This window comes from Equus asinus, chromosome 3, assembly GCF_041296235.1.
Source record: "Equus asinus isolate D_3611 breed Donkey chromosome 3, EquAss-T2T_v2, whole genome shotgun sequence".
In the NCBI taxonomy this organism is placed as follows: domain Eukaryota; kingdom Metazoa; phylum Chordata; class Mammalia; order Perissodactyla; family Equidae; genus Equus; species Equus asinus.
In genome coordinates this window covers 48,578,547-48,603,856 of record NC_091792.1, presented here as the reverse complement: position 1 = coordinate 48,603,856, position 25,310 = coordinate 48,578,547, and positions in this window count along the sequence as shown.

Genomic DNA, 25,310 nt, shown 5'->3' with positions numbered 1-25,310 from the left:
ATGGACATATTCTTTTTTATAACTGTCTTTATTATCTAAATTTTTTCGTTCAACACCATAGTCTAAAATATATATACACATGATAATTAATCCAAATATGTGTCCCCAGGCCAGATTTCTTCCATGAACTCCGGGTTTGTGTATTCAACAAGTTACTTGACGTTTCTACTTGGATGAATAATTGCTATCTCAATATTGGATTTTCAAAATCAAACGCCCTAAGCCTCCCTTTCTGGCTCCCTTTTTCATTATGATAATCACCAAGTGCATTTATCCAGATCAAAAGCTTTGACTCCTCTTCTCTTACAACAACCAATCCATTGGCAAATCATGTATTCTCTAACTTCAACATACATACAGAGAACTATTAAGCAAGTATATGAGGTTACAAAATACAAGATTAGCATACAAAAGTTGGTCAATGTCCTATATACTAGTAACAAATAATCGGAATTTGAAATTTAAAAAATTTGTAATTAACAATAGCACAAAAAGTATGGACTACTTAAGCATTGCTGTATTTGTTAAATCTAACAAAATGCATATTAGGATCTATAAGTGGAAAACTACAAAAATATAATAAAATAAATAAATAAGATCTAAATAAGTAGAGAGATAGTCCATGGTCATAAACTGGAAGATTCGATATTGTTACAATGTCAACTTGTCCCAATCGATCTTTAGATTAAACACTATTCTAATAAAAATCCAAGGAACCAATTTTGTAGATATTGACAAATTGTTTCCAAAGTTTACGTGGAAAGACAAAAGACGTAGAATAACCGACACAATTGTGAAGAAAAACAAAAGTTGGAGGACTTGTAATACCTGATGTCAAGACTCAGTATAAAACATATCAGTCAAGACAATACAGTATTGATGAAAGAACAGACAAATCAATGGAACAGACTAGATAGACTGAAAGGAGACCCACACACTTATAGTCAAATGATCCTTGATGAAGGAGTAAAGAGAAATCAGTGGAGGAAGAACAGAATTTCCGACAAACAATTCTGGAACAATTGAACACCTGTGTGTAAAACAAACAAACAAAAAATGGTTCTTGTAAAATAGTAATTATAAAACTTGGTAAGCGCCTACTTGGATTACAGTCCTCTATTCAATAATTTTATAAAATAGTTTCTTCTGGACTGTGTCCATAAGAATAGATGTCATTATTTCCATCGTTTTCTTTATTTATTATCATTACGGTATCTATTTTTTTTTTTTTTTTACAAAATTTGATCTTCTAATATGGGAGACATATTGTATACAATGGATTCATGCATCCGCAAAATAAAAAGCATAGTTTGATCACCAGAAATATAGTTCTCATTTCTTTAGGAAGTAATTAAATAATATACTTATAAAGTACTGATAATTTAGTAATTAATGATATTTCGTTTGATAATATGGAATTTATTTCATGTTCTAAACTGTATGAGAATTGCCAGAACTGTCAGGAATTATTGCCAGAAACTGCCAGCTCTTAAAGCATTGCTTTTCATTAAACAAGTGAGAGTGCATCAAAACATAAATAAAATCTTATTCTTTCCAAGATTTGTTGAGAAACATGAAGTAAGAAACAAAAATGTAATAAAATGATTTTGTTGCATTAATTTATTTTAATATTTGTCCCAATTCTTGGCCCATAATACACATTTTTTGAGTTAACGAGTGAATTAACAAATTTGGTTAAGGCACTAACTTTCCTTTGATGAGTGTTTCCTTAAATTCAAAGTGGTGACTTCATCATCAATCATCATCATCATCACTCTGATCTTTAGCTTCATATTTCTCAAACTTGCTGACACGCTAGGTCTAGAGACTCATTTTTTATAGTTGATTTGGCAAGTAAATCACATGATTTTCAAAAGCGCAACCAGGTCACTTTAGGTCACTACCTAAAAGTAGGTTGTGAAGAACAAAAGTGCAGTGAAAGTGGTCTTCGCAATTCAGTGAAGGCACTTTCCTGAGTGAATCACTCAGCCCAGTGAATAATTCTTGGAGATTTTGGTTCACTTTGTCCCTGCTAATTCTCTGTCCGAAGGTACAGTCCGTACAACCAACTTCTGTGGAATGAGATTCAGAGTTTGTCCTAGATGCAGCTCTGTGACTTTATCATAATTGGCAGCATACAGGATTGTTTTTAATAATATTTCTCATAAAACATTGAAGGTAATTTTAATATTAAAAAATAGACATCATGTAAAACTTCACATAATTTAGAAAATAGTTCAGTGTTGATTTGATTATTCTGGGCACTTCTAATTATATGCTATTTATCTTGTCTAATTAACATCACTGAACCTGAAATATTTCACAATACTGCATTAGAATGTTAATTCATATAAGATATTTATGGTAGGTTTTGAAATACAGTTTTGAAATATAGTGAAATATTACTTCTCATGTTTTCCTTTTACTCTTCTATTTTTTCACCTTTGTATATGTTAAATTTTATCTTAAACATTACAGGGGTCCCAGTTTAATTATGTCTTAATATTTTTTAAAAGTTGAATATATGCATTGCAATAAAAATTAAATAATGGAATACATGCATTGCATAATTAATTATTTAATAATTCTATTCATTCTTAAGGATATGTAGGATTTGTAATAATTGAGTTTTAGGTGGTTTTCCAACTGAGAAGGAAGGTTACCTTTCGAGATGTCTAAGATAGGTCATCTCAGTGTATATAGAGCAGTTTGGAATCATAGAGTTAAAACAAACATTTCGGTCAGCATTAAACAATTTCTGACAACATGTGCTTATGATTATCCTACATCAGATCTTAGAAATCATGATCAACATTTATAATGTATACACCTAGAGGCCAGGGAAATTTCTATTCATTTCTTTTGTACAATACCCAGCTTCAAACATAGTAAAATGTTTTAGCCGACCAGTATGTATACTAGACACTATCCATTGATACTTGACATTCATTTATGGCCCAGCTCCAGTGGTGGGTCTGAAAATCAAGTATTGGGATCAGAAATGTCTTTTCCCGCCATTTCCCTTGAAGATCCACTCACAAAATAATTGCTTATCAATCCCACAACTGCAGACACTGCTGGTTTAGAAATTTTCATTCCAAAGAAGAATATATATACAAGAGTATTCCACAGTGATGTCTCAAAAATGGGCATTGAGACTGTTGTCAACAGGCATGAATGAGATTAAAACATTGGCTGAGATAACTGATCTTGATGGTCAGGATAAATTAGTACTCCTATTGCACAACAAGCCAAAGTGTATCTGAATCCCAGGGGATCAACTGGATTACCTCCTAGTAATTCCATGTCTAGTGGTCAATTTAATGGAAAATTATGTTATATAGACAGAACCACTAATACCTTCAAGATTGAAAGGTTAGATCACCCCTCAGTTAAAGAATCCCAGCCAACTGGCGATTAGGCTGAGGACAAAGACAGTATATAATGGGTTATGGAAAAGAAAGTTGTAATGACTAACTAAGGTTTCGTGACCAGTTACATATATACATATGGATATATTAACTATTATCCTTAATTTTTTCCCTATCTTTTCTATATTATTTTCTATATCTTTTTACATGGCATGTTGCTGGTGATTATCAAGAAGTCTTCCACGTGGAATAGACGTCAACCAGAGACTGATGCAATGGACAATTGATTTGGGTCTCAAGTTTTTAGGCAGAAAGTGAGAATGTTTTCTTCTGAGAAAAAGATTGCTGCATTATAGGAGGTGAGAGCTTGCTTTTGTTGTCAATGTTGTTTACAATGAGAGAATCATAGGGTGCAATAACTGGTAGAAAAGTGTGTAAGGATATTGAGAAGCCAAAAAGAATACAGACTCTTGTGATTACAATGGGCATCGAGTTCTTTTTCCTTCACTGTTTGGTAGGGACTGGAATGCTGAAATTACATAGCCAGGCCTCCCTTGCCATTATGGTCTGGATGAATTAGAATTCCACTGTGAAAGTAAAACCAAATGAGAGAAGCAAAGGCTATTTACTCTGAGCTTGCCATAGCAAGGGAGTCAGTCACCATCGCTTGCACGCGTGTGAGTAGAGACTCAAGGCAGGCAGAGGAATGGAAAAGCCTTACAGTGGAGAAAAGGGAAGGCTTCAGCTATACTCTGGCTGGAGGCTGTTGGCAAAGGGAAGCTGGAGGTGGGCTGACTAGAAGCAGCGTATTCTATGTGATTGGTTAGGGGTATATAATTGGCTTTCTCTGGTTGGTCCTAAGACAGTAATGGGTACAAAAATTAGGGAAGCCGTCAGTTATTAATCAAATTCTGGCAATTTGGGCCGACTGTCTCAGAAGTTACTGGTTAGCTTCCTAAATTATCAGTAGAGATGGTAGTCTGACTTCCTACAAATCTGACTTACAGCAGGCTGACTTCCTGGGCTGTTTATTGCAGATAGGGGTTGGGTTCCTGGGCAGGTGTGGGTCGTAGTTGTATTACTACAAATTGTCTGGCCTTTGTCTGCATATTCAATCTCTCACTACCAATTAAGTGTATCCCTACAAGTTTTTAAAGGCTGAAAGCAGCAGAGGACATTTTTCCCAGTAATTGAAGGCTTGACCTTCTCAGATGTGAAGTTTTTCAGTGGTTGGGCACCAGCCCTACTGTCCTATCACCAGCTTCACAGCCTATGGCAGCTGTGATACCAGAAGCTGGCACGGGTCATACACTCCTGCCTTCAGGTGGTAACTATAAATTCTGACATCTAGATCACAAATTTGAGGATACACCATGTGGAAAGAAATGAAATGTATTTTAAAAGTAATAATTGAAGATAGCACAAATAGGAAGAGATGACAAAGAATGTGGGAATTGGTTTTAAAGCACAAATCCAGATGTATGCCAAGAAGGTGAGTTATAGGATCAACACAATAACCATTGATGGCTACATTATTGACCAATTAGAATTAAAAAATAACAAGTAATTTGAAATTCAGTGCAGTTAATGTTTTGTAAATAATATGTCTGTTTGTCACTGTGTACTTGTTCTGTAGCACCGTGTTTAAGTTTCTAATTTTCTCTTTAGAGCTCAGAGACTCTCTGCCTGTGCTCTTATCCTCTGCTGCCACCATGTGGTTTTAGGGAGGTATAATATAAACAGTTCCTCTCCTTTATTTTTTAGGTTAATCATCAAGGGAAATTTAGAAAAATTAAATATTAGGCCACAAACCTAAGAAATAAATTTTAATACAATAAAAATAATGAGTCATGGATAATTACACACATACACACAAATATATGTAATATATAATGTACAAGATAGCTCTCTACATATGTTATTGTATATATATTATATGTATATATAATAAATAACATATTACCTATCCACATCTATATTATATATAAGTTACATATTTAACGCATTGTATATCATCATATACCTATATATTTGTATATTAGATATATAGATATTGATATATATGAACAACATATATCAATATCTGTATATACAGAGAGAGACGTGTTGTCACTTTTCATTTTTCAAGAATTTTTCTTTCTCTTGGTTTATCAGAAGAAATTGAGAGCAGGAAAGTGAAGGGAGCATAATGTTCTTTACAACGGAATCATTGATACTACTTTCCCATCCACCAGAGACAGCTATGGCTGTAACCAAGGACATGTCCCCCTCCCCCTCTACTCTGTCCCCCCCCCCACTTTCCAGCTGTCTTTCCTATAGGATATCAGATTCTTTAAGAAAAAAGTCATGTCTTATTATCCTGTATAAGAGAGCGTAATATCTATGAACCATAAATATCAGTATCAGTCATACGAAAACCTATAAACCATCCATTTTTTCAAGAGTATCTCAGTTTTAATGTCTTTGCTTGTAAGGAGAGTGACTATGGAATTCAGAATCTAAATGGGACAATCTTGAGATTGAAATGTTGTACCATGAATAATCACACCAGACAACCAGTTTAAAACAGACTGCCCAGACAACCACAAGCATACCAATACGCTACCTAACAATCTGCTACCTTAAGTTGTTAAGTGCAAGGTGGGCTTCATTGACAGGTAACTGGCGCAGTCTCACAGGGCACCACTCTCAGAGGATGCTTCTTTAATTCTCTGCTGTTGCTGTCACAAAATTCTTAATAATTTTGAGGTCCTACATTTTCTCTTTGTACTGGATCTTGCCAACTATGTAGACAATCCTGGATATAGAATTTTTTAATTATCTCATTATTCTGTATTTCCTTAGTCGTCTATCTACTTCCTATTTTCTCCATCTGCAAAGAGTCACTCTCTTCCAAAAAATAAAAAATTTATAGACACCGTGTCTTACTCATGTATTCACCCTAAAAACAAGTTGTGATTTCCTAAATAAGTTAACTACATAGAATAACCATTTTTCTTCTCTCTGTGTACTAGTCATTTTTTTCATATTCTATAATTCCGCAATTTATCTTTTATTACTCAAAAAAATTATTTTAGAAATATTCTTTGTTTTTTTTTCCTCCCCAAAACTCCAGTGCATGGCTGTACATCCTAGTTGTAAGTCCCTCTAGGTCTTCTCTGTGAATCTTCACCACAGCACGACAATGTACAGATGGGTGGCGTGGTTCCACAACCGGGAAACGAACCCCGGGCCACCAAAGCGGAGTGCACCAAACTTTAACCGTTAGGCCATCAGGGCTGGCTCTTTGTTCTTTTTTTCACTCATAGACTAGCAATCCTCACATTGCACCTTTCTGATACACAAAGATTTTAGTTACCATGGTTTAGTTAAATAATACCAAATCTCCAACAATTCTGTTCAAATTTTAGCTACCATAATCTGTTCACTGCGAAAAGTTAAATAAAGCACAAACCTCACTATTAGCACTTTAGTCCACAAATCCCTATGTCAATACCTGATGTGCCAGTCATATTACTTCTTTTGAAGTCTGTCAGTGATTAATTGCTGAACATCTGTTAGTTCACAGACAGAGAGCAAAGCATGAAGTTGTGTTGTCTCCTAGTGAGAAACCCATGGAATGTTTTACTATAATGGATAATTGAAAGATAGAATTGGCCAACAAAGATAAAAGTGCAGCGAAAAATGAAAAGTGATTAGTGAAGAATAATTCAAACAGAAGAAATAACTGACCTTGGGAATATTAACACTGCCACCATTTGAGAGATTTTAGATATGTGGCCAATGAAACAGTGGAAATGAACTTATTGTCATGTTTTCCCATTGAGTATTAAGATCAACTTGTATGGTTTCAAATTGCATGATTCTTTTTGTGGTTCTTCACTACCATGCAATGTGAGGACTGCGTGTGTACATATATTAAGAAAATTAGTATATTTTTATTACATATTTCAAACTAATTTTTAAATAAATAACACCAATTGTAAATACTCTGATCATTGATGCTATTAAGCCAAGTGTACATAACAATAATTGAGAACATTTAAAATAGCTCAGTATGAGTGATAAGCACGCCCATTTATTTCTCCTCTTTCAAAACCTCATCAAATTGCCAGTAAAAAACAGCCAAAGGTCACAAACTTATAACAGTGAGAAGATCAAGACAGTTGATCACCAAAGTAAGGGCATTAAGAATAAATTTTGGCGACAGACAGTGGTTGGAGTTTGTGGAGAGAAGGAACAATATGAGTAAGCAGGAGTCCTTTGGCTCCGGGCAGAAGGCTGGAGGAGCAGAGCGGCGAGCACAGCTTTCGCTGAGGACCCAGGAGACACTGCATTCACGGAGCTGTGGAATACAGATGAGTGGATAGTGGGGCCAGAAAGAGGATGGTTAGTTACAGAGTCATTCATAGAAAAACGAGCGTGTAATTTCTTCTCTACTCTAAAAATACAGTTCAACATGTTGTCAAGCATTTTCTCCATATGGTCTATCTGAAAAAAGGAACCATTTTTTGGAGGGAAATTATAGACTTTAGTGCAGGTTTTGGTGACCCAGAGTAAAGCCCTCCATATTTGGCACTGCAGACCATGCATAGCCTACCTTCTAATTTCCTGTCTGTACACCGTAAATTTAAGCCCACAGTTGACACGGGCTGACCATATGCGTGGAGATCTTATTTTGTATTCCCTTTTAGGAGTGAGATGTACTGGATGAAATGGATCTCCTTAATATCTAGGAAATTAGTTATTCTTTCATCTTAAATATGACCAAAAAGCCAACATTTAGTTGAAAATTGAATAAGTCAAACAGCATAGAAGAGGATGAACAAGTTGAGAAATTGAACGTGGAAGTAGCAGATATCATTCAGAGATTTAGATGGTAACTTTCATGAAGAGAGGGACCATGTCAAATTTTATTAACATATCCTGAAATCCTAGAAGAGTGTCTGGCAAATTATGGTCACTAAATAAACATTGCGTTAATGAATAAGTGAAGGCAGTAGAATAGGAAACTGAATTATATATTTTACTAGAGAAATTTAAATATCTCAGTGCAAAAAAAGATCGAGAAAGGAGCAGTTAGAGAACAAAGAAGAAATTGTGACAATTTTTAAAAAGCATTAGATCATGATAACAGCAGCAGAAAGGATGTATAAGACGTTGCAGGAAATCTAAAAACATTAAACAAAAATAATAAGGAAGAGAACATATAATAAAATGGAATATTAATCCAGAAAGTTTAATGAGTTCCTACTAAAAGTCCCAAAAAATGGCAACAGAGAAAAGGGACTGGGAAAACTAAGCAAAGAGGCAATTGTGTCAAATTTCTCAGAGCTAAGGAAAAAATGCAATTATCATTGAAGGGCTCAACCAGTGATAAACTAGATTAACACCCTCCCCCTCCCCCAAATAACCACAACTACAGACATGCTTATGAGGTTTCAAGTCACCATATAAGCCTTGGAAAGCTTCTAGACTGGAAAGGGTAAACAAACATGGCTGACGGAAGAATGCCACTCTCACTGAAGCAGTATCAGACTTCATCATCAGCATAACTTGGTGCAAGACAGTAAAGCTATGTTTTCATGCTTCTAAGAAAGTTATTTTGAAGTTAGAACTCTTTAGTTAAATTAGCAATTGATTGAAAGAATAAAATTATTTTTTTAACTCAGCCAAAAGTCATAAAAATCGATTCGTACATCTTCTTTTGAAGAAGCAAACCATTGAAGAAGAACTCCAGTAAAAATTTAAAAATTGTATAATAGACAGGAAAACATAGAATCTGTAAACATTGGAACTTACCCAAGAGAGCGAAAAAAATCAATCTTAGGATAGTACCTACACTGTCAATAAGAGAACATAGTGAGGATGGACAATTTGAAAACAGAGGACTTGGGAGGGATAGAAAGTTAAAAACGTGATTTATGTAATAAGAAATAAGATTAAAAGTGCGTTTCTGCAGTGAAATATATGCTGACAAGAAGGAAAGTAAGATCCATTTAAAAATTCAGTTTATTGAAGTTTCACTGTAAAGTAATTACACTGTATATTAAACACTGATTGATATTTGTGATTAGTCCTTCTAGCTTTATTAATGAAGGCTTGTAGATTTCAGTTGAATTAAACTATTTTATCATGTTTTGAATTAGTATAACTGTAACATGATTTTTTAACTTTTTAAATTTTAGATGTAATTTATTGGCATTGAAATACGGAAGATGAGGGTGAAGACATTCTATGCCCATGTCAATCTCTCTAGTCTATACTCTTCGGCTTTGGTGCAGCATATCCTCCATTTTCTTCCTGAGAATTGGCGTTGGGTGTCATCTTTTTGAGACATTATATGTATGAGCACCTTTTAAATTATACTGAAACTTCATAATAGAGTGCTAGAATTTTAGCATAGGAATCTTTTTTTTCCTCACATTTTGGAACATTGCTCCATTTTCTGCTAGATTCTAGTGTGACTTTTAAGAAATTCACTTCAATTTTGATAGGCTAATACTTGATATGAGAGCTTTTCCCTCTCTTTCCCTTTGAAAGCTTGAGTGATCTCATTGTCCCTCATTTTTTCAAAATCCATGAAACATATCTTAATGTCTTTTTGCATCTCTTTGTATGTATATATGTATCTTTGTTACTTTTGTTTTTAAGCATCTTACAACTGGGCTCATATTTTATATGTATTTCCTTTTTCTTTTTTTGAGGAAGATTAGCCCTGAGCTAACATCTGCTGCCAATCCTCCTCTTTTTGCTGGGGAAGACTGGCCCCGAGCTAACATCCGTGCCCATCTTCCTCTACTTTATACGTGGGACACCTACCACAGCATGGCGTGCCAAGCGGTGCCATGTCCGCACCCGTATCCAAACCGGCGAACCCTGGGCGGCTGAGAAGCGGAATGTGCGCACTTAATCGCTGTGCCACCGGGCCGGCCCCGATATGTATTCTCTAACTTGCTATTCCACTCCGTTATGTTTGTGAATGTAGCTATAGGGTTTGTTTTTGTTTTTTTTTATATGCTTCTAGTTCAGTAATTTTCTCGGCAAAATAACTCAGAGTTGCATTAAATTAATATATTCAATATTTGTATCCATTCTCCTGTTGAAAGATAGTTGGGTTGTTTCTAATTTTATTTTGTTATGGGTATCAGGCTGTGAACATTCTTGTACATGTCTTCTTGTGCATCAGTGTGAAAATTTCTCAGGGGTGTGCATTTAGAGGTAGAGATGCTGAATCACAGAAAATGTGCATCTTCATATTTATATGGTAGTGGTTAAATTACTCTCCAATATGATTGTACTTATCAGTGTCTCTCTAATGGTAAAAGCATTTTCACCGAACGTTGTATTGTTAGGTGTTCCAAATTCATTGATTCATTGACCTAATGCCAAGATGAGGCAAAACTCATTTGCATTTCCCAGATCACTGGTAAGGCTGAGCATGTTTTCATATTTTATTGAATATTCAGATATTCTATTCTGAGAATTACTTTTTCATGTGTTTTTTACTTATTTTCCTGTTGTTCGTCTTTTTTTTTTTTGAGGAAGATCAGCCCTGAGCTAACATCTGCTGCCAATCCTCCTCTTTTTGCTGAGAAAGACTGGCTGTGAGCTAACATCCATGCCCATCTTCCTCTATTTTATATGTGGGACACCTACCACAGCATGGCTTGCCAAGCGATGCCATGTCCGCACCCAGGATCCCAACCTGTGAAGGCTGGGCCGCCAAAGCGTAATGTGGGAACTTAACCACTGTGCCACTGGGCCAGCTCCCTATTGTTTGCCTTTTTAACCAACCTGTATGAACTCTTTATAACTTGCAGTTTAATTTGTTGACAATTTTAGTTGTTACAAATATTTGTCTGTGGCTTGCCATTTGATTATTTAAAAAAAATTTTGATGGACATATTTTAGTTTATAATGCAATAAAAGATGTGAAATGTTTCTATATGTTTGTGTTTTGTATCTTATTTAAGAAAAATGTTCCTAGGACATCATAAAAGTATTCTCCAATATTTTCTTCCAAGATTTTTATAGTTTGGACTTTCACATGTAGGTCTTTAATCTATCCAGATTGTTTTTTCTTTTTCAGTAAAGGTTGAATTCAATTTCACCTTTTTTTTTTTCAGTAAGGATCATCCATTAAAGCAGAAATAATATTTACTTTTCTCATTGATAAGTAATGCTACACGTGCCGTATATCAAGCTGCTGATATACGTGTGGGATCTGTTCTGGGCTATTTGCTGTGTTCCATTGATCTGTTTTTATCCATGCACAAGTAACTCCCTGTGAATTCCCCACAGTGTCTGCTATTATAATTTTCATGTCTTGATATTTGATTCAGTAATTTCTTATCTTGTTCTTTAAAACTGTGTTGGCTATTCTAGGCAATTTGTTTTTTCCTTATTTTATAATCCAGGTCTATGAAAAACGCTTAGCAATGTTTATTGGAAATGAATTTAAATTATGAAATATCTTGGAGAGAGTATTGATATTACAGTAATATTACAGTGATACTGAGTTTTGATATCATGGCTATGATAGGTCTCTATTTAATTATACTTCTTTTATAACATTTTTTAAAGTTTTATGATTTTTTTTCTGTAAAACGTTTCACATCTTTGTCAAAGGGATGTTCACACATCACATTTTTGGTACTTTTAAAAATTCTATTTTTGTAAAAATTCCAGATGCTCTTTTTTGCTGATATATAGAAACACAATAGATTTGTGTATATTAATCTTAAATCCAGAAAACTTGCTGTACTCCATTCTCAATTGTAATAATTTGTCTGCATTTTCAGTGCTTATAACCATAAAAATTATGCATGATTAGTTTGTTACTTTTTAATTTTTGTAATATTTCTTTTTTTTGTATTTTAAATTCTTTAAATTTTTTTGATTAACTAATTAATTATTGCATCTATTTCATAATAAAATGGTTTCCAATATAATTTACTTTATATTAACTTAAAATCTCTTTAACTCTAATTTACATTAATACATTTTATCTGTTCCTCCTTGTGCTGGTTATCTATTTATTGTCTCTCAGCTCCAAATTCTCCCGTCGTTATCTGCTATGTGATAGTGGACTTGACTCTAAGCATTTCCTCTCTGCAGTGAGGCTGACATTAAGCTTTGTCAGCAGAGGGCACAGAAGGGATGTTACAGGTCAATGAGGGCTGCTGGTTTCACTTTCTATGTTTTGGTTTTTCTTGATCGTTGCTGCACAGTCCCTCAGTGGTGCACATGTGGGACATCCAGTGGTATTCTGTGAGCAGTCTTTTGCTGATGTTACATCTCTGGCTAGTTACAATGACCGTCATGCCAATTATAGTACCAGTTACAATTACTTGCCAATTACGAGGACCATTTCCAGCGCAGACATCTTGTACTCCAGGCCTCTTATCACAGTGCTCTGATACTCTCTGTGTGCCTGCCCACTAGTCTTGGCTCACCTATGCCCTAGAGAGTTATTTCCTTCTAGCATTGTGACTGTGGACCAGCTCTGGACCCAGAAACCCAGAAAGCTTCTTGGTCATCACATGGCTACAATTACATCCTCTCCAACAAGCTTTGGCCCCCAGCCTGGTGAAGATCTATTCTTCTGCGTTTGTCCTTTCTTGGGTGCTCTGCTTCGGCCCCAGGGTACTTTATAGGTATCTGTCTCTACAGTTACTCTCGTATTCTACAGATTAATAATTATTTAAACTTTCCCTGTTTAAATTATTGTGTGGCTCTATATCTTGATTGAATACAGACTGATAACCCCCATTTTTCCTTTAGGGAATGGGATTTGCAAGATCTTATTCAATAATGTAAAACCTACCAACTTTAAATAATCAATCTGCTAAGAGGTGTTAAGTAGGTGCCTTTAACAGTTGTTCATGATGTTTCTGTAATAGTAGGTTAATTCTCCTAAAGATTGAGCCTTTTTAAATCCTGAAGTGTTCTACAGATTGACAGAAAGTTACACTAACATTACCAATAATGATATTCATGGTAGATGGTAGATGAGAATACCTGCATTTTCCTAGCAGAATATACTAAATTCAACAAGGTACAGATGCCTCGGGCCCGTTTATAAATCTTGTTTAGGAGTATATGCACTTATTGTATTCACATAGTTCCAGGATTATGCCAGTAGCAAATATTGACTTCTACTTTGGGATATTTGAATTATGGAGATTGGTCTCATAGCCGCTCAATGTAGTTTTTGTTTGTTTGTTTATTTTAGTCTAGGGCTTAAAAAAGAAAATAAAATTCATGGAAAAATGCAATGGTTGTAAATCTCCCCAAACTCCCCATAAGAGCTGACAGAGTTACTAGGGTAGTGCAATTAAAACTTCGTGGACATCTTCAATAGAAAAAATTGATGAGGTTTTCCCAGAACCTCAAAAAGTGAAGACAAACCACTGAGAGCGACAAGATCAGCATAATCCGAGAATCCATTTGGAAAAAAGCTGAGGTAAAGAACAGGGAATATAAAAATAAGAAAACTAAATAATAGTCAACAAGTACTCACTGGAATTTGTGGAAATGCAACTTATCAAAGGCAGCTAAACTGGGAAGAGTTTTCCTACATAAATTCACAGGTAAGTATGGATTCTGATTATGTTCTAAAAGGTCTTGAGTAGCCTTCATCCATGACATCTCTTAACAAAACAACACCACTTCCTTCCTGGACAAAGCTGCTACTGAGTAGAAATAAGGAGAATAGCATTCTCATTGAGCAGTACAGGGGTATAGGAATTCAGAAGAGAAAAGATTCATACAGAAGTCATGCGCAGGTGGACAGAGCCAGGACATTTGAGACAATGGTGGCCATATTTTATTCCAGTTCATGTAAATAACAAAAGAGGATTCTCCATAGCTATAAGGCTCAAAACGTTGTTTCAGCAACTCTGCCTTTTAAAATAAGATAAGCTTATTTTATGTAAAAGTATATAATAAAAAATAATTGCTCTTGAATTCTAAGCAAGGTTATTATAAAAAAAGAAAAAAAACTTAAGGGAAGGGAAGAAAAACATCCCCCAAAGGAAGGAAAACAATTAGCAGACATTTGATCTTGTCCAAAGCATCAATGAGCGTATTTGGTCCATGCCAAATGGCTTTAGACAGGACCAAATATCAACGACTTTTTGGGCTAGACCAAATGTCTTATGGACATTTTGGATGGGACCAAATATCAAGGACCTTTTGGCCTGAACTAAACGTCTATGGACATTTTAGACAGGACCATATGTCCCGCACAGAGAAAAACATCACAAATTTATTCTCCAAAACAGATAGCCTAGAATCTCATATTTCTAAATGAAATGATGAAAATATCCAAAGTTATAAAAGAACAATATAAATTAGAATTATTATATAACGCGTAAAAGAGGAAGTGATAGAACTCAGGAATTAGAAAGAAAAAAATAGTCATATCAAAAATGTAGAGTAAACTAGAGTGCATAAACACAACAGAAAATGACTGTAGTGGTTGCTCCAGGCATCTTACTCAGATCCCCTTTAGCTGCTGGTGGACCTATCCCATGTCAGGAACTCAGCTGAGCTAGAAAGAGAGCTGAGTTGACAGGTGTCAAAATAGCCAATGAAACCAACAAATCAAAATGAAACTAACAGTCAAGTCTTTAATCACTTACTGAGATGGTATAAACAAGAAAAATGTCTGCCCACCTCCCATTCTATTTTGCTCCATGGAACTGCACACTGGTCAGGTGTATCAGCAGATGTGTGATTCTCATCTCACTTTTGAGGGAGCTCTGAACAAAAGGCTCCTGAACTTTTATGGACCCTGGAACTGGGGGGAGTGCAAGGGGGGATATCTAGGAGTGAAACTTTCCATTGAAAGCAGCTGGAACAATTCATATATCTAAGGATAACAGTTGCAATAGATCTTAACACATCAAGTATTTTAATGAGTTCATAATTACACTTAACAAAAACACTGACTTGTCGCTGCTGCATTATGCTAAGGAATCAAGCCTTTTTTGAAAACGGGAAGAATCAGATTTATCCTGTCTTTCTTAAATAAGCTGTAAGACTGAGTAACCAAAGAGTTGATGAGGATAAGTTTCTCTTCATAGAAGTATTCAGACTAATAAAATGAAGAAAACATAATACTTTTTTTGATGAGGAAAATTGACCCTGAGCTAACATCTGTTTGCAATCTTCCTCTTTTTGATTGAGGAAGATTGTCCCTGAGCTAACATCTGCACCAATCTTACTCTATTTTATATGTGGGATGCTGCCACGGCATAGCTTGATGGATGGTGTGAAGGTCGGTGCCCGGGATCCGAACCTGCAACCCCTGGACTGCCAAAGTGGAGCATGCAAACTTAACCACTATGCCACCTAGCTGACCCTAAAAATATGATTTTCAATAGCATCATTTTGCATCTCCTCAATCTACCACTGCTACCCATTTGTGTTATATAATGCTACTGATAACAGATCCTAATTGTGGAATTAAGAAAAGACTCACAGAAGACAGTAATTCCCAAGAAACATTTACTTATCTCCAAAGCATGGGCCAAGCACAACAAAATAGAAGGTGCATGGAGCAATCTCATATCACATCAGGCCCAGGGTCCAGGGCCCTCTATGGCACAGTACACCCTCAATTACAAAACTTAAGTCTACAAGAAACTTCTTGTGGTTCACCATAATCAGGAGCAAACAGGGAATGGAATTCTGGGAAATGCAGTTCAGTGTAGCTAGGTCGACATATTATAAAAGCCAAACTGGGGTTGAAAGGTCAAGATGTCTCCATCTTATTTTCAAATAGTTCAGCAAAACCCTCATATACTTGGAGAGCAAAAGATACACAAATGCGGCAAATGTTAACCAGAGTTGTAATCTAAGTGAAGGAATTGCAGGTGTTCGTTTTACCGTTCTGTCCATTTTTCTGTAGGCTTGAAAATTTTCCCACGTAGAGGTAAAATAGTAATAACAAAAAAATAGCTCCACAAAAAGAGAAAGAAAGAAACCAATAAAAAATTTTTGCCTAAAGGTCTGAAGCAAAATAAGAAGGTTTAACTATACTTGGCTTTCTAAGAGTTCTTTTTTCTCTCGCGTATGGAAAACACTTTTAGATTGGAATTTATGTTTTTGGAGTTTGCTTTAGAAACTACTTCAAATGATTTATGTAATGTTTGTCCTCGTAATGATTAGTTGAGCTAATAGCACTGCTGATCTTTTCCTTTTCCTTATTTAATGAATAAGGGAGGAGAGACTTCGCTTGTGCATAGCCAGTCTGAGGAGCCACTCATTCTGTCTGACGATTCAATCCCTAAGGCCCAGTGAGTTGTGGGGCACAATGTACGACCAATACTCTGGAGGTATTTTAGAAACTGAGGGGAACTTCTCTAATCTCAGTATCTACATCTATTATTCAAAAATCTAGTTCTGATTTTTAAATTACATGTTTCTCTGTTTCATAGTCAGAATTTCAAAAAATGTCAAAAAATTTCAAAAAGACCAAAGATATTGGTTCATCTGCCTCTGTGGGAGGCAGGAAATCTGTGGGCAACTATACCTCTCTGGAAAGTTCCTGGTACGTCTTTAGTTATTTAGCGTCAAGACACACACACATGACACATACATAAATACACATATGTGTGTATATATATATATATATCTGCCTTTATATATATATATATATATATATTCTAATTTGTAAAAATCCTGAAATTACAAGGATTAATTTTGTTCCTGACTATTTTTCATTTCATCACTGCCAGACATGATTGTAGGTTAGATGTTCAGGAAATGCCCTTTGTACAAATCAAATTATGGGTCATCCATTCTAGAGCATCCTGTTCTTGCGAATTTCAAGTGTTGACAAGAAGATGACTTGAGAGAACGGCAATCAGTGAAAAGGTTGTGGCAGTTGAAGACAGAGTAATTCTATCCAGGTTTTCAAAAAGACTGATGAACTCTCCCTACTCCATTTTCAAATACTCAACTTCTAGTTACTGAATTACCTATTTCTTCTTCTATTTCCTGGTCAATGATAGAAAAACTTTGTAAAGTTCGTGTATATTTGGTTCTTCTTTCTCTAAGTATATGAAGAAAACATGTTCTTTTTCGTAATTTATCTTTTCATCAAATGTCTTATTCAAAAAAATTGTATTTATTCTGACTTCAATTAATTTTTCATACTTCATCCATTCTGATTAAAATTGTTTTTCTTACACTACTCAATAACACATTTGCAAGCATTCTTAAGGCACTTACCAAAATAACTAATTTCATCTATTAGGTGATACTTCTTCTTTGTTTCTTTTCCAAGGATTACCTTTATTTCCAAACTCTGTAGGCACATTTATTAATGCTGGGGAATTTGAATAGCAACATCAGTTACGCCATACTTAAACATGAAGGACAGAAAATCTACAACATGTGCAGAATATGACTATTATTTACTGATTGACACTTAATCTTATGAAGTCTTGTCATTAATCATGCATTTAAAATATGCTAAAATATGCACATTCATTTAATTTATAGAGCTCTCTAAAACCTGTCACTCAAATCCTGTTATCATGACCTGAAATACTAGGAGGAATTCAGTAAGCTTTATGGTTCGGGAGAATATTGAAGCTTTCAATTCTTTTATCCTCTTTTGTAGACTTGGGAAGAATATTACAAAGAGCGAGGGATTTTCAATTTACTAGGAAAAATCTCAACCTACCTAGTGACACAAGGCGAGTTATTCTCTTGTGATTTGAAGGAGCAAAGCATATTTTATTCACTAGTCCTTTCTCCCTATGTATTGATATTAGAGAATTATATTATTTAAGATAGAGTGGTAGTATTGTAAAGTATTCTGATAGCCCTTTCTCTTGAGTTTACTCCCTGGGAAAGAATATATATTTTGCCATGTTGTCCCAGCATGTTCCTTAAAATATAAGGCAAATACAAGTCTGAATTCAAAAGGCATCTTAACTAAAATATCAATCAGTAGTTGTCTTACTAAATATCTTACTAGAATTCTCAGCACTAAGATTTGTGCTTTAATGGGTATTGGCAGAAATAGGCCCATTGAGTATTACATTATTTATCCCATTATTACTCTTCAAGACTTGCTTTATTGGTAAGATTGTAATTTTCCTCTTTAATTCTCAACTAGCTCTTTAATGATCTCAGTTCCTCATTTTTGTTAATGAAGGGCAACAGGCAAGGAAAATGAATTTCCCCATAATCCTTCACTCTAGCCTTTGGTGAACTGACTTTCCCTGTAATCACTGAAATGTGTTATCTCATTTATCTAGAAATGTCAATGACTTGTAGAAGGGACTGCATCTGAATGTGACTTGGATAAACATGAGCTAATAACTCAAAGTAAATGTCTTTCCCTTTGCCCTATGGATATAATTTATTAATATTAAATGACCTTTTATGTTTTGAGAACATTAAAGTGGAGGAAAGTAGACAGATGCTTCATGGAACATTTAAAGGCACAGACAAAGATAGTAAAGCTAATGACAGCAAAAATATTATTTTGCTTTCAATAGTAAAGTCAGGGGCCAAAAAGATTGGGTGTGTGTGTACATATAGAAGTAACACTTGTTGGGAAGTCACTATGTATCAGACACTATTCCTGCCCAGAATGTACTTATATTTTATCATTTAACTCTCAGAACCACTCCCTTAGGAAGTATGATTATAAGAAACAAATCCTTAAAGAAAAATGTAGACTCAGTTGTGGAGGCAGAGTATGTGGGACAAGAAACTGTTAGTCCTTTGTTTATGAAGCACCCAAAAAGCCTTTCATATTGTCATTCAGAACCTAGGAGAGATTAACACAGAGGAGGGGTGGGTGCTTTGTGGAACCTTAATGACAACTGAATGTAAAGATATTGCTGTGCTGTCACTTCTTTCTGCCTTGATGATAATACAACAGAAGGCGGAGAAATTCTGGTTCCAGATCACCAAGCTCAGTGCTATTAGGAAAAATTACGTAATTTTGTATCTCTGGTGCTTGGATCATTTTCTGCATTGAGTCTTATGTTGCTGAAGGCCAGATAAATCATTTGCAATTTTCAGAAATGAAGAGACAGTTCTCTATTGTCAGTTTTCCGACTAGATACAGCCCAAAAATGGAATTCAACTACTACATTGACAAATGCCAATGGTAGCTGTGGGTTGAAATAAAATTCACAGACAAGAGTTCTTTAAACCAAAAAGGTTTATTGGAAGGATGTAGAAGGAAATCAGCACCATTAGGATACCCAATAGAGAGATTAGTAACAGTAACTGTTGGTAATATGTTTAAATAAAGCAATTATATTGTTCTTTTCCAGTCATTAGGTCTAGCCATAAACACATAGTATTGCCTAGATGCAAGCTATGGATCACCTCATTGGATCAGGTATACCTCATCATTCTTGGAGTTCCACAAGGAAGAACATGATCATGGATGTACAACACATTTAGCACTAAACAATTATCTTAACTAACATCCACAGCTTATACAGGCTAATAGAACTTGGTATATCCTCAAAGATAAAAATCAAACAGGTAAGGAAACTGATTTCATTTAAGCTATTTACAATGGGGAAATCACCTCACATCTGAAGGTCACAGTGTCTCAGCAGGTTTGTTTTACCTTAGGCTTTCTAGAGAGGAGTAGAGAAGTCACAGGCAGCATGGTTTAAAGCTGGGATGGCATTGCCATCAGAGGAAGTCCCAGTCAGTGAGCTGTATAGGAATTACCTTTCTCTGTGTCCAGTTAGTTTTAGGGAACAAACAGGTTTAAACAATCAGGTTCTCAATTAGTCATTCATTAGACAAAGAATGGGGAGTTTGGCAACCTGTGTCTGACCTTTTCAGCAGGTTCAGGCAGAAGGGAAATGGTCTATGTTTGTCCCTGTCACAGGCAAACAAAGGAGTCATTGTGAGTATTATGGAAGTTATGAGAAAGAGTGGAAGGTGAATCTTATCTAAACCATGTGGTGAAAGATGGTTAGTTCTTTGCAATAACCATTTCCCAGAACACAAAATGGTGGTGGAGGAGGGAGTTGGAAAACAAAGCATTAGGTATATTTCTTAACTATCACTGCTCTTTGGGAGCAAAGAACTCTGGTAAAGTTGAATATTGTCAATATTCCTAAACTTAGGGCTATGAAATAGGGGCAAGAGCCATTTACCTGAATGATTCTGGAAGTTATACCTTCAGACTTGCAGTAGTTTCTCTTGTGTCATTAGGGCAAGGGAAATAGAGACGTGGGAGAGTGTTTGTATAACTGAGTAATTTATAACCCTGGGGTCTTCTCAAAAATTTTATATTAGATTTCTCTCTCTGTTTCCTCAATGTGAAGTTTCTTTCACCTTGAAGGTGGAGTTGTCACGTAACATGAACCATCAGGGTAACTTTCCAAGACGATGGAAGAAAGTCAATCTGCTCCTCTACTGAGTACCATTGCTCGTTGGTTATGAGATTAGGGCCATTACCAGGAGAAAAGTGAGGATGAACAACAGTAACTCAGAGGCATTCATTAAGGGAAAAGGTCAAACTTTTTGATTTGGGGAGTTGTCTGCCTCATGATGACTTATGACAAAAAAAAAAGTCCCCAAACTAAATTGATGAGCATTCCATTAAGGTGTTATGTTATCAGAAATCTCAAAGTAGAAAAAAGTGTGGCAACTAATTTAATTTACCAAGTTTGGAAGTTAATCTTCAAGTAATAATCAGGAGTGGATTGTCATAATGATACTGCACCTAAGCACACTCCCATGTGGGCATCCTGCATCTTTACCTTTTGAGGGTCAACATTTAATCACACTTGACAAGTGAAACTTGCAGTGTGAAGTAATACCAGAACAACGTTCAAACTCAATGAGGGCAGATGTTTGCCTGTTTTTTCACTGTGCAATGCTCAGTATCTAGAATAATGTATAGAATACAGAAAGTGCTAAACACATAATTATTGAATGAATGAATAGATGAAGAATTGAATGAACAAATGGGTGTGAAGAAACCAGTTCATCTCCAAAGAACTCAGTCTATAAACTAATTCCAATGATATTCTTTAGTCCTTTGATTCACCTAACAAATCTTTACCCTATAGGATTCATAAAGTCATATAGGATAAATCAAACTATTTTGGGAACATCATATTTTCATTTCCAGCTTCCAAATGTGAATATTTTGCAGTTGTCTTATTTTTTCCTCCATTTCATATAACTTTTTTCTTTTGCTGTCATTTTATGATTACAGGAAGGCTTCCATGCCCCTGAATATTAAGATAATTCCAAAGATTTTCTTAACTCCATATTTGTAATTTGGCCTATTTATGTGGAATACCAGCTTCCATTTTCTGGAGGAATATATTAATTTCATCAGGCTCACCGTATGCTAAGCAATTATTGGGCTATGTATTCAATATACTAATATATTCACTATGTAAATGTTTGTCTCTGGCACAGTGTCCAACCTATTAATAATCAATAAATTAAATTATAGTTGTGGCTTCCATAATCAACATCAATTTCTAGTATTATTTTTATTCTACGTACTCATTAGTTGACAGAACACAATTAACAATTAGAATAAACTAAAAAAGCTAGATGTAAACATTTACCAATGTGTATTACAGATACCAAGGTAGTTGGTGAATTTGAATCCATAAATATGATGACTGATACAATAAACAGACACAATTGCTACTGATTCTGTTTATATAAATTTGCACTCATCTGTATAATTTGTAATAAAATATGTATTATATTAAATTATCTTTGCAATCCATTTTAACGTAAGAAATTTTAGTAAAACATGATGTCAAAAATGACTATATTTGTGTCATTTGACTCCTGATGAGTGAAAAATAAACCCTTGTTAAAATATTTTCTTCATTTTTTCAAACGTATGTTTATAAGGTCAGTACAGTTTTGAGAAAATATTTTCTAACAAAGTCAAAATTAATTATAAACAGGAGAAAGGATTTTCCTTTGTGGATAATTTTCTGTATTATCCCACACTCGTGAAAGAGCCATCAAAGAAAACTGCTCATTAATTGTACATTAAGAAATTATCCCTTAGTCTTTGCTAATTTCTTGTTGACAGATTCAGCCACAATTCCCATAAGATGGCAGAAAATGTAAGTCAAAAACAAGTTAATGCCAATTGGGTTCTCATAAATTTCTTCTCAATCAACACTTTCTTACATGCTTCACTAGCTCCATCTCCTCTTCAGCATTAAAGAGGAACAGTAGGAAAATAAATGTGCTGTGTTGCACTGTATGCTTAGCTTATAAAAATAAATTCTCGATTATGAGAGAGCTTTTCTCTGTCATCTACACAGAAGGGGGTAAGTGATCAAGATATTGCACAGGAAATACATGGATAAAAAGTACTGATGAATACCAGGTGTTTTATGAGATTCATTTTTTCTTAAATTATTCAAGTGTCAATATACTACCTAAAAAAACGCTTTTACTAACATAACTATTCTACTCAGCATGGAAATAACACACTAACCAATTATCTATAATGACTAGCCCACTGGGACAGAAAGGTTTATAGGTAAGAGAAGCCCATCTAATCAAAGAATAAATTTGATCTGCCTGAGTTCCACTTAGTACTGCTTATAAAGTCTTTATTCTAATATCTGCAAGTACGATATCGAAGTATCTTTGTATCTACTATCTATCTATCCATCTATCTACCATCTTTCTGTTGTGCAATTATATCTTGCTTTGTTCTTTCAAGATACTCGTTATCATTATGTAAGTCTTAACTACTTAAGATGTGATAAGCAATGTACAGAATAATAGAAATATAGGCGATAAAGCATGTGAAAAAAAGCAGCTGATAGTAATTTGATACTATGAAATTTAAACACTTATTAGGCATCACCACAGTAGTTGTTTTAAAAGAGAAGAGTTCAGCATGAAATGTTCAGTGAGAATTGATAACAGCCTTCTATTACTTAAGCCATTTGAGGCAGGGAGTGTAAGAGGGAGCCATGAGATGTTTTCCCATTTCGTGATCTTCAGAAGGTTATGTGAAAGAGATGTCTAGCATCGTTCCAATTGTTAGTGTGAACTTCACATTTTTATGTTTAAGAGTTCTCTATTAGTAATTCATAAATACCACAAGTCACAAATTATATATTTAACTTACTCAATGAAAAATTCCATTAATTAATGGTTGTTTAGAATAATGCAATTTGGTTAGTGAGCAATCTCTTCATTACTAAGCATAGCCATTGCCAGCATATCAAATCTTTTAGAAGATCTAGGGAAAAAATGTACTGCACTTTACACTAAAACTATTTTGAATATAAACTTGCTTTTATTTATGATTTAGAAAGTAGTCACAAAATTAAATAAAAATAAAATTAAAAGCTTTATTTAAGGAGACTTTGAACTTAAAATAGAAATTGCGTAGCAAAAAAGAAGAATTTTCTGAACTTTTGACATTATAATGGATATATATTTTCCTTCAGGTAAATTGTTACCTAACTAGCTAATATTAATAACAAAATATTTTGCTGATATTAAGCAGTTAATATTCAAGAGCTTGGAATATATTTGTGTATATTCCAAATATAGCTCACTCTAAAAAAAAAATAAAGCAGTACTAAATAAGCCTGGAAGTTATTCACATCACCAATAGATGGCAGTAGGAGTTTATATTTTAAGTTAATTTAAGGAATTTGGCCATTTATTCCAATACTGCCCTGAAATCAATGTTGACTTAAAATTGTTATATTTAACTTTAATTAGCAACATTCACCAAAGTTAAATGTAAATATATATATGCGTATATGTTTGCATGTAGATTTGTAATATCTACACACACAAGCACATATACATATGTATCGATATATCTATTTTTATAATTATATATTATATATTTATTGATGTGCAACCAATTACTTCAAAACTTAGGAACTAACTCTTATTATTTCTATCAGTTTCTGAGATCAAGAATCCAAGCATGGTGTAGCTGGGTGGTTCTGGCTTAGCATCTCTCCCGAGGTGAGTTCAAGTTGGCAGTCAGGGCTGCAGCCACCTAAGGGACCAGGCAATCTACTCCAAACTCATTCAAAGAACTGATGGCAGGAGGCTTCAATTCCTTGCTATGTGGGCCTTTCTGTAGGGCTGCTTATATGACCTGGATGCCGGCCTCCCCAGAGGGAGGGAAGAAAGAGAGAGAGAATGGGAGCACAAGCAAGCAAGAGAACCCCAAAGAGAGCTCCCTACAGTCTTTAAACCTGACCTCAGATGTAACAGACTATCTCTTCTGCTTAATCTGTTGGTCACGTAAACCCATCCTGGTATATTTTGGGAGAGGTAGGGTGGTGTGAATACCTGTGGAAATGAAGAGATGCACCTTGGAGGCTGGTTATATATTTATTCTCAATGTTGTTAATTTTTTATACTCTTCATACTCAATTTTGTAATTCTTATGTCAAGTTCAATATTTCTATTTTTGTAATTGAAAATACTCTTCTCCTAACTTTCTACTCAATAGAGCTCCTCTTACCTCTTTCCTTCCCTCTTTCCTGCCTTCCTTCCTTCTTTCCTTCCTTCCATCAACACTGGTCATGACCAAACAAAAGTAAAATGCACACATACACATAAATATGTAAAACAAACCCTGATTTCTTGATTGAGATATTGTTAAATCTTTTGCAAATAGAATGTCAGAGAAAAGAGTGTTTATTATTCACTGATAGAAGAGTAACTTCTCACCACAGATAGCAATATCCAGAATTAAAAGTCCTGCTGGATTTCTAATTTACCTTTAGTCAATCCATGAAAACTTTCATTTGCTAAAGAATGTCTGCCAAGGCTTCTTAGAGTCAAAATAAGCTTGTTTATTAGAGAAAAAGCAATTGTTACAGATAAAGTGAGCATGCTAGGATAAGGAGTGTAAAAGCAGAGATATAAAACTTTTAAAGTGTTAATTCTCTATAA